This window comes from Pteronotus mesoamericanus, unplaced genomic scaffold (assembly GCF_021234165.1).
Source record: "Pteronotus mesoamericanus isolate MK-2021 breed Mesoamerican mustached bat unplaced genomic scaffold, CSHL_Meso_final contig_169, whole genome shotgun sequence".
Taxonomy (NCBI): domain Eukaryota; kingdom Metazoa; phylum Chordata; class Mammalia; order Chiroptera; family Mormoopidae; genus Pteronotus; species Pteronotus mesoamericanus.
Genome location: NW_026555068.1, coordinates 18,889,591 through 18,900,936, shown reverse-complemented (window position 1 = coordinate 18,900,936; position 11,346 = coordinate 18,889,591). Strand labels below are relative to the sequence as shown.

Genomic DNA, 11,346 nt, shown 5'->3' with positions numbered 1-11,346 from the left:
CTGTGCGACAGCCACACAAGAGGGGAGAGGTTCCTCCAAGCCAAGAGCATGAAGACTGAAGGAGTGGTCCGCAAGCACCAAATGCTCCCACAGAGGAGGCATTTACTTTAAGCCCTGAATGAAGTTTAAATCTAGCACATTAAGGCTGGGAAATGTCCACAGTTTAACCAACGAGGGAAGGGGAGTCCTGGGAGCTGCTTGCCACGGCACGTGTGAAAGCCACACTCGACTGAGTGTGCATGGAGCACAGTGGAATGTGGCAATGTGGAGTTTTGAGGGTTAGTAATTTTGGCTGGGTGCAGGAAGAAAAAAGACGTATTCTTGTTACAAAAACCAACAAACCAAGAAACCCCAAAAACAGAGCAACAAAGGAACAGAGGAAACTTTGGGAGGTGTGGTGGTGATTGTACCACAGGTGTGGGTCTCCTCCCATCGACATGTCCACAGGACACGTGAAGTTCTGCGGATGTCGGTTTACCTCAGTAAGGCTGTTAACATGTGTTTGAAAAATAAAATGATCAAACCTGAATAAAAAAGAAGTTTCGGTGAGTAGAAAACAATAATAGCTGAACATGAAGTTCCATGAGGGTTGATTGCTTACTTAGTTTTTAAAATTGTCCTCAAAGCAGGGACCAGTGTCTTTAACAGCGCAGCTGTCGTACCTAAAGAAACAATACTAGAAATGCCATGATTCTTGACACGTTACCTAAGTTCTCCGGTTTCTGGTCTATATAAAAAGGATTACAGCCTTCAAAACTGTCAACCTTTTACAGAAAGAAGTGTTTTATATTATTTTGTAACATGAGATATTTGATATATTTGTCATGAGGGTGGGGAACCCCACCATTTAAAAAGTATGTAGGTTTCTGCCTGTTTTTTTTTTTACTTCATTTTCTGTGTATAAACATAACTTTTGCTTCCTCCTAAAAGGTAGATACACAACAGCCTAAAGGCCCAGTGACCACAGCTGAGGGGCCAGAGCACATCCACTGTCACACAGCACAGCTGGCTGGGGGGGCTCTCCCAGGGCGAGCAGCTGGATAACTCAAAGTACTTTGGTGTCAAGGAGGTTTAGAAGTTCCTCATTTCCTCCTAAGGAATTCAAGGGGACTTTGCAATTGCATTTGTAATGATTTCCCTTGGGCTTCTCATTTCTCTGTCCCTGTACCCTTTTAAAATGTAAATTCTCCTGAAAGTGCTCTAACTTAGCAATTTAATGGGGACTAGTTGATGAAACCCCTTTCTTTAATGACTGCAGGTGAGGAACACAGAAAACACCTCAGATGGAGCTGAGGCCTGGACAGCGGAAAGCACAGTGATCCTCTCCTAGTCATTCTCAGAATTCCCAGGACTAATTACGGCAACCATTACAAGCATTCTGGCCTGAAAGAATCAAGAAAGCAAACATTTGCATCAGCTGTGATCAGGGGCATTTATGTCTTAGTAATGACTAGGAGTAGGGCGCTTAGATCAGACTGCCTAGGTTTTTTTTTTTTCCCAATGTCCATGTATATCTTGTAACGGGGCACAGCCAGGGCCCCCCCAAAGGGTATTTGTAATGGGGTCCAGAGATTGGGGTGTCCAAGAAAAATATATTCTCCCCACCCCAGGATGGGCCACCATGGGGCCCTGTGGGGGATGGGAGCCTTGAGCAGAGCCATTGAGAGTCATTTTGCATGTCAATAACAGGATAACTTCATACCTCGTATGCAAAAAGGGGTCTTTTGCATATCACCAAAGCTAATCAGGAAGCTTTAAAAGACTTAATGCAGAACGTAACTAGGGAGGAAAGAGGAGAAACAGAGACCTGCAAGAGTGTCAAAGAGACACAGACTCTGAGGAACAGTGAGTGTGAAGACCTTGTAGGAAGAAAGAGGGGAGAAAGGACCCTTGCTAGCGGGCCATGAGAAGGTGCCACATGGTTATGGATTAAGAGCTGGAGATCGTGTCGACGCAGCGGATGGTGCTGAGACCCGCGAGAGGCCTGCCTAGCCAAGCCCCCGACTTCTCTTCTTTTTCTTCTGAAGGACGATACCCCGACAGGCCTGACTGGCCTAACTGGGCAAAGGAGGGGAAGACAGGATGGTGTGTGTGTTGGTGATTGTTTTAAAGGGATTTTGAGGCTTAAGGGCGACATTTAGCCATTAATCAAACCTGTATAACTTTTGAATAAATAGTTCTTTTCCTTTTCACCAAGCTCTGCCATTCAGAACCATAATTCCAAGGGTGGCGGGCAAAGGACCTACAACCGACGGATCCTGGGAAAGGGGCGTGTCGTTTCAGTAATAGCAGCTGGGCACCCCCCACCACGGATCCATTTGTTCCCTAACATCTTTACTACTTAATACAGAAATTTCATGCTTTTTTAAAAATTAAATTTATTAAAGTGACATTGGTTATATAGGTTTCAAATGCACAATTCTCTGATACATCTGTATATTACACTGTGTGCCTCCCATCCAAAATCAAGTATTATGTCACCATATATTTGATTTCCTTTACCCTTTACTAACCCCCACACCCTTCCCTCTGGTAATCAACATACTGTAGTCAGTGTCTATGAGTTTTTGTTTGTTTTTCTTGTTTGCTTTCATTTTTATATCCAACATATGAGTGAAATCATATGGTTCTTGACTTTTTCTTTCTGACTTATTTCACTTACCATGATATTTTCAAGATCCATCCATATTGTTGCAAATGGCAGTATTTCATCTTTTCTCATGACTGAGTAGTAGTATGTATGTACCACATCTTTTTCACCCAATCAATGGAGAGGTTGTGGAGAAAAAGGAACCCTCATTCACTGCTGGTGGGACTATAAACTGGTACAGACACTATGGAAAACACTATGGAGGATCCTCAAAAAATTAAGACTGTGGTTACCATATGACTCAGCAACTCTTCTTCTGGGTATCTACCTGAAAATTTGCATGCACTCATTTGCATATAAGCGCCCCCTTGTTCACTGCAGCATTATTCATGGTGGCCAAGAAGTGGAAACAACCAAAGGGTCCTTCCACAGACTTCCTCACTTTTTAATCCTCAGGACCACCCTGTGAGGTAAGCCGGTTTCAGTTAGTCATTCTAATTAGGTATTTTCTCCATAAACACTGGAGGGTGCCAAGAATGTTTTGCTGTTGGAGCACATTTCCGTGCATTTAAAGAAAAAATAGTTTTGTTTTGTTTTGTTTTTTTAAAAAGCTCCTCCGTATTTTAATTACAGAAATTGAATTAAATATTTCTTATTTTCATAGTTCATCCTTTACAGAGAGAATAAATTCCTGTAGTCCACCTTTGGATTATTTAGGGATTCACTTTAAGTTACCTTTTCAGTTGAGAGCTTTCTTCTGTTTTGTTTGGATTTCTTGAGGAGTAAATGTGTATTGACTATGGAGATGTTGGTGTCCTGAAAAATCAAGGCTGTGCCCTTGCCTTTGGCACCAGACATAGCTTGATTTAGGTTTCGGAAACAGTCTTGAATTTCCTTGCACAAGTGCTAGGGTTTCTCTTCAATGCTGGTAGAAAGCTTTCACTTTCACTGTGATGTTTAACTATTCTGTTACATACTTCACAAGTAATTAACATGACATTTTTGGAGTCTTTGTACTTTTTCACAATTTTTGCTTCTTTAAAATGGAGAGTATCATTTCTTGCTTTTTGATTTGACATTTCTGTGTTTTGGGTCTCAGTTTGGGCTTGGGTTTGGGTACACTCGAAAGTTATCCAAAAGCAGCAACCCGAAATAGCATGGACACGTTCCTTCAGAAGTGCCTTTATCGTCGTGTGAAGAACTGCAGGCTCTGAGATGTGGCAGGCCTGGCTCGGGCAGCCACCCTGTGTCCCTGGGCCAGCGACCGGGAAGGCCTGCCTCTTTGTGTCCCTTCCACATTGCTGAGACCTCCTGAGAAAAGGTGACTATTCCCGAAGTCGGCTTCCCAGTGCGGCTGATTCCATGTTGCTGATTGGCTGACTAGTATTGGTCTAGTTTCTTAAGTTCCCTATACCTGAAATGCTTTATCTGTAAAACTGGGTAATAGTAATAGCCACCTCATATGATGTTGTGAAAATTAATTGATGTAAAGATTTGTAAGAGTGTCTAGGCAAACAATAGAAACAAATTTTAGTGAATATTATTAAAAGTCATATTCAATATTCAGAGCAGCCATCTGATTTCTGTATTTTGATCCACATGTTGGGGGAAGAGGAGACAACGAAATCATACAAGTCACTAGCCTGAAGCCTTGCAACTTATGCATGACAGAACCAAGAGCTACCATGTCATCGGTTCTCAAGCACTTCCTACCAGCTCGCCCTGCCCCTCACATGTGATTAATGTGCCCCTGGCCTCTCCTGCCTCATTTTGTAGTCCTGATTTATGTCATTGTGTTTTATTGTGAGTAATGTATTTACAGTAAGTCATAAAGTTATAACATTGAAGAAAAAGAATCCAGGAGCGAGGTGTTCAGGTATGCTGGAGTTACAGCAAGATATATGTCCATTTAGCGCATTTCCAGTCTATTCTGCAATTTAATCAGACTGAAATCTCTCAGAAATCCAAGAGACTTATTCCAATTTTCCAATAGAGTATTTTAATAGACTCATTTTAAGATAGATACGTTAACATGTTCTTACATGAATAAATAAATAAAACAAGACATGGCGTAGATTTTTTAAAAAACTCTTCTTGAGGAAAACTAAATAAAATTCTCATCAAAAATTTTTTGAGAACTTAGAAATTGAACTTGCATAGTGAGCTTGGATTGCTAATGTTTTTCATGCCATGGTTTTCCCACGTGACAAGGCCTTCCATTCCAGATAGAAAGTGACTATGAAGTTTTAGAAGGTTAAATGTAGGTGCAAAGCTGTTTATCCCAGCCTAGAAGATGCACTTATTCACCCGTGAAAATTGTCCAAAACACCCTGACTATGACACCATGTTGTTAGAATAGTTTAAGAAAGATTAAGCCAAGCAAAGGAAGATTTCACCTTTTTGTGCTGCCAAAGCTTATGGTGTTTTTAGCTGAACACAACTAAGAGAATAAACTCCAAAGTAATTAAAAGGAGGTCTGAACCCAGATTTGTTCAGCTTGCTTCTTAGAATCATTATTAACTGACTTTTACCTTCAGATTCACTTAACTTGGCAAATGCCATGAAAGCTAAGTCACATAAGCTTTTCTAAACTCACAGTCTTTCCAGGACTGGGAATAATGAATCACCCAAAGAAATGTTGTGTGTAATTTTGAAATGTTTTACAAGGAGTTGGACTATGGAAAAATTTAGCTTTATAAACAAGAGCCAAACATTTTGTCTGTCTTAGAAAATAATGATTTCCAGAAGTGATCAATTATTTTAATACTGAAATCAGTAGCCATAATCACTCCTTTAAACATATCCCCTAAAATGAATGGGTAGTGACTATTTTTAGGATGTTTTTTATCAGCTTTGTTATAATATCTGACAGTTTAAGAAATGTCAAAAGATGTTGTTTCAAACACTGGAATTCAACTTAGCATTATATACCTACTCCTTGGACCCCAGGTTTCTGGAAAGCTCTGTTCAAAGACAAATAGATGAGGAACCGCTGAACTACATAAATGGGTGGCTACAATTTCGTGTTTCTATTACAGACCCAATGAAATGGCCTCAAACGTTCTTTACTGCATGGATTGAAATGTACAGAGAAACATTGGATTAGATATGGGAGTTTTTCTCCTACCTCTCTTACATCATTTTGACATGTTTTCCCCAGAAGATCAGAAGTAGAAAGAAGTAGAAAGGTGATCATGCAGCAGAGTGCATTTTTAGCATCTTCTTGTGTAACCTTGGACAGGCATTAACATACATGGTTCAAGCTCAGAAGTCATGGAGTTTAGGAAGTAAAAGTAAACAGCTAAAGAATCATTTTAAACAAACTCCATCCTTTGCTTTCATACTTGGAAAGATGAAAGGTATCCAATCTGTAGCCTATGAAAACCTTTGTAAAAATCTAGCTCCTTTTCTTTAAATATTTTTCTCACATCCTCATTTATGCCCCAGACCCTAGGTCTAGAGTCATTCAGGGCAAATTAGCTTTCATTCTCAGGTGCCAGCGGTGAGCCAGGTGTGTCTTATTATTAGTGATCTCAGCCAGTTATCACAATGTCCCCATTTTTTATAGGTGGGTTAACTAACTTGCCCAGATTTGCACAGCTAAGACGCTTAGAATGTTTGATTTCAAACTTATGTTTTAAAATCTAAACACTATGGTGTCTCTCCGTATTCTAAAAGCCCAATTTTGTAAATTCGGAAAGAGCCTATTCCTCAGCTCAAATTCATTAACAAATGTTTTTATTTACTTCTGCACAGTGAGGGAGTGTGTGTATTTTTCTTATTATCTCAGGCTTTTGTGAGCGCTTTAAAAAAAAATGAGCTGTTAACACCTTTTCTCATTTTTTTTTAAATGCAATTTATAATCATTCTATTTGAAATGGTAATTGTTAGCTTTGCCCCCTCAGTCCTGGAGCCACAAACTTTCTTTTTAAACCTCTGGTTTTGCATTCTTTTTCCATCTGTACCAAATCTTGTGCAGAAGTGCAGGTAAAAAAGAATATTTAAGAGGAAGATCATGAAAAAAAAATGAGAGTTCATGTTTAATGCATTTATTCTTCAAATTTTCCAATATTATTCTTTATACTTTATTTTAAAGTTTCAGAGTTATTTATTATAAAATATTACCCTAAGACTTCATAATGAAAGGAGAAAAATTTGAATGCGATTAATACCTTTTCAACTGCTTAAATAAAAGAAAATGCAATAAAAATTTAAAACATTAAAAAATTTAGTTTTTCAATGGTCTTAAGTTTGAGAAAAGATGAATAATTCATAACAGCTTTTACCCTTTCTTCAACCTATGTAACAAATTAATTTAATTTTGGATCAGGAATAAATAAACAAATGAATTGTATGACACCCAGATGGTGTCAGAGAATTAATGTCAGGATGTAGCATCCTAATAGAAAATTTGCCTGTAAAGTATAAGTATTTATACAAATATTTAATCTGTCATTTTTGGCCAATACCTTTAGATTTCATTGCTACTGTAATATATTAAATATGGTCCTTATTTTTGAAAGAAATATTTTAACATATTTTAATAGTGATTAGATCTAAAGTTATTGGCTATGAATAGAAGACTAAATAGTACACATGGATCAATGGAAAAGAATAGAGATTCCAGAAATAAACTTACATCTTTCAGTAAATTAATATTCAACAGAGGAAGCAAGCACATGCAATGGGCTAAGGATAGTTTATTCAATAAATGGTGTTGGGAAAAATTGGAAAGATATGTGCAGAAAAATGAAACCAGACCACCTTCTTATACCACACACTAGAATAAATTCAAAATAGATTAAAGACTTAAATGATAGATGCAAAACCATAAAAATTGTAGAGGAAAACATAGGCAGCAAAATCTCAGACATTGCTCATAGCAATATTTTATCAGCTACATCTCCCTAGGCAAGGGAAACAAAAGCAAAAAAGAATAAATGGGACTACATCAAATTAAAATGTTTGTGCACAGCAAAGGAAAACATCAATGAAATAAAAAGACAATCCACAGAAGGGGAGAATATATTTACCGACACATCTGATAAGGGATTAATATCCAAAATTTATAAAAAACTTACAAAACTCAATCCCCCAAAATAAATAAATATAAAGACAAATAAATTCAGGTCCTTTGCCCAATTAAAAAATGGGCAAGCGATCTGAATAGATACTTCTCCAAAGAGGACATACTGAGGGCCCATAGACATATGAAAAGATGTTCAACATCACTAATCGTCAGAGAAATGCAAATTAAAACCACAATGAGATATCATCTCACACCTGTCAGAATGCCTATATTCAATAAATCAACAAACAGTAAGTGCTGGCAAAGAGAAAGGGGAACATTTTAAAACTGCTGGTGGGAATGCAGATTAGTGCAGCCACTGTAGAAAGCAGTATGGAGATACCTAAAGAAACTGAAAATGGATCTACCTTTCGACCTAGCAATCCTACTCGTGGGAATATATCCTAAGAAACCCAAAACACTAATTTGAAAGAACATAAGCACCAGTATGTTCATTGTGGCGTTATTTACAATCGTCAAGGTATGGAAGCAGCCCAAGTGTCCATCAGTAGATGAGTGGATAAAAGAGCTATGGGAATTTACACAATGGAACACTACTCATCCATAAAAAGAAGAAAGCTTCACCCTTTGCAACAGTATGGATGGACCTGGAGAACATTATGCTAAGTGATATATGCCAGTCAGAGAAAGACAAATACCATAGGATTTCACTCATATGTGGAAGCTAATGAACAAACTGAACTAACAAGCAAAATAGAGACAGACTCAGAGAGCAGGATGACAGCTGAGGTGGAGGTGTGGTTAGGAGGTGGTGGGATTTGCAGAAAGGAAAATGGACTCTTGGACGTGGACAACATTGAGGTGATTGCAGGGGGGTAAATGGTAATGGGAGATATACAATAAAAAAGAAAACAATATTTGTGTAAATACTTCTATTTACAGGCAATTTTCTATTAGGATGCTACATTCTGACATCAATTCTCTAAAACCGTCTGGGTGTCCTACAGCTCAATTCATTCTGACAGTAAATACCTAGCATCAACCCATTGGTTAAGAGCAAAATCTTTCACAATACCGTCCCACTTTAGACGCTAGCCGCCAGCCTTGGAAGTCCCCAAGCTACCCGCACTTCTGCCCAGCCAGCTACAAATTTGGGGCTTCCTATTGGCCTCCAGGTTCAATCATTTGTTAAAAGACTCAGTACTCAGGAAAGCAATATACAGGGCTGGGCAAAAGTAAGTTTACAGTTGTAATATAAATTAATAATATAATAATGAATAAATAATAATACAAGAATAAACTCTGTGTTTCATATACTCACAACTACAAACCTACTTTTGCCCGCCCCTGGAACTTATGATTACTACTTTTTATAAAGGATACAAATAGACAGCCAGGTAAAAAGTTGCACATGGTAAGGTCAGGGCACAGTAGCTTTTGTCCCTGAAGGGTCATTGTGAATCACTCACTGTTGAGGTTCATTGGTAAGTCTGCCAACCAGGAAGCTCCTGTGAGCGCTGAGTTCAGAATTTTTAATAGAGGTTTCATTACCCAGGCACGATTGCCACTTGCTCAGATACTTGAATTTAATCTCCACCCCCACATTCCCTCCCCTGAGGTCAGGCTGGCCTAAAGTTACAACCCTCCACTCACCTGTGCTTGGTTACTGATTATAAATCTCCACCCAGAAGCAGGATAAACCTCATTATCCGTTAATGAGTTGCCTCATTATCCGTTAATGAGTTGCCTCATTAGTATAACAAAGCCACTCATACCACTAAGGAAATTCCAGGAGTTTTTGAAGCTCTGTGCCACAAACTGAGGACAATAATAATGTGATATATTTTTATATCACAGAGGCCTATTATGTGTTAATTTTATCTAGTGTCTTAATTGGTAGAAAGCTTTTAATATTTTATTCTGCCGAATACATGTTAATACTCTTCCATTGTTTTTGTTATTGATTTTGAGATTACTTTCCAAGGAAATAAATTCCTTATATAAGTTTCATATAAAAAGTTTTATATATAATGATTAGAGTTAGTAGTTAAATATATGATGAAGTCTGTTCAGAAAAAAAACGTCAAGCCATTGTTAATATAATGAAAATGGTCTGTATGACATTGATGTAACCTGGCAGCCAAAGAGAGTAGACTGGAATGCGCATACATGAACAATGATGACTTCACTGTACTAGGTAGTGCAGGTAATAGATGTTGTTGTGTGAGTATGTGTATTGTGTGGCTGTCACATTCAAAATGATGGAGCAAGTAGATCAGTGAATCTGCAACAAATTTTGCATTAAGCTTGAACATTCCTCCATGGAAACTATTCAGATGATTTAGAAGACCGCAGCTATGGGCAACTGGTGATTGGCAACTTCATCATGACAATGTGCCTGTTCATGAATCACATCTCATGCAGAGTTCTTTGGCAAAACATCGAATTGCCCAGGTGACTCAACCCCCTACAGCTCAGATTTGGTGCCCTGTGACTTCTGGCTTTTCCCAAAACTAAAGTCACCTTTAAAAGAGAAGAGATTTCAGACCATCAATGAGATTCTGGGAAATATGACAGAGCAACTGACGGCAACTAGGAAAACTGTGTGAGGTTCCCAAGGTGCCTACTTTGAAGAGGACTGAGGCATCGTTGTCCTATGTACAATGTCCCTTGTACTTCTATGATAAATGTCTCTATTTTTCATATTATAGGGCTGGATACCCCTGTTCAGACCTGGTTGTGGGGGGGTGTGTGTGTGTGTATCTATATATATAGATACACACTATAGTTAAGTAGTTAAATAAAAAGAAGAAATACAAGAGAAAAAAGTTCAAAAGTTATAAACAAATAATAATACTTTCCTACTGGTAGCTTAAAATTATTTAGTCATAGTCAAGATGGTTTAAGGCAGAGATAACCCAGAGATCAGAACAAGAACTATAACCTGAATCATCATTCTACTCTGACTGTAGAGATAGAGGAACTTGGAGAACAAGCAGATGTACAATAGAAAACACCCTTGGGCATGCCAGCTGGGTCCCTGAATTCATAAACATACTGTGAATCCCCATGTCAAAATAGGCATGGAGAGCTTTTCAAGGCTGAGGGAGGTTACTGACACTCTCACAGAAGCCAAAGCTGGCAGGAAAGCGTGGGTCATTCAGCAGGCAGAGGTAAACACTGATTGTGTTCAGGGCTTAAAGAATAGAGGCCCCTAGGCAGCTTTCTGCTGGCCTGAGGAGAATCCGTTTTGTCAGAGGCTTAGAACTCTAACCCCAAAGAAGTCCAGGGTTGACTAGCGTGCCAGTGCCCTCCACACGGCAACTGGTTTATGCCTGGTCTTGCCCAAACCTTCCTCGCCTCATTTCAGCTTGTCCCCATAGTGGCAGCCAGGCCCGATTCACATCTTTCCTGAGCTCATCTTCCTGATACATGGTCCTAATTTGTCCATGAGCCAGACCATTGTCCATAATCCTGGCTATACATTAGAATCAGTGGGTGGAGCTTTAAAAATGGCCATCCCTGAATTCACCCACATTAATGAAATCAGAGCCCTTAGAAGGGAGGGTTTGGGCATTTGTGTATGTGATATTTTTAAAGCTCTCTGGTACTTTAATGTCTATCATTGCACTGAGCTGATAGAGCCGATCTTTGCATGTAGTAGTTCTAAAAGCAACATAAATAAAAAGCAACATTATGGTTCATTTGCATCCTATTGGAAGATATC

The 11,346-nt window shown here is 38.8% G+C and overlaps 1 pseudogene; it reads right to left on the bottom strand.

Annotated features, from left to right (window-relative positions):
• Positions 1–3,262: 3,262 nt before the first annotated feature.
• On the bottom strand, positions 3,263–3,889 carry LOC129064726 (UPF0711 protein C18orf21 homolog; annotated as a pseudogene).
• Positions 3,890–11,346: the final 7,457 nt, after the last annotated feature.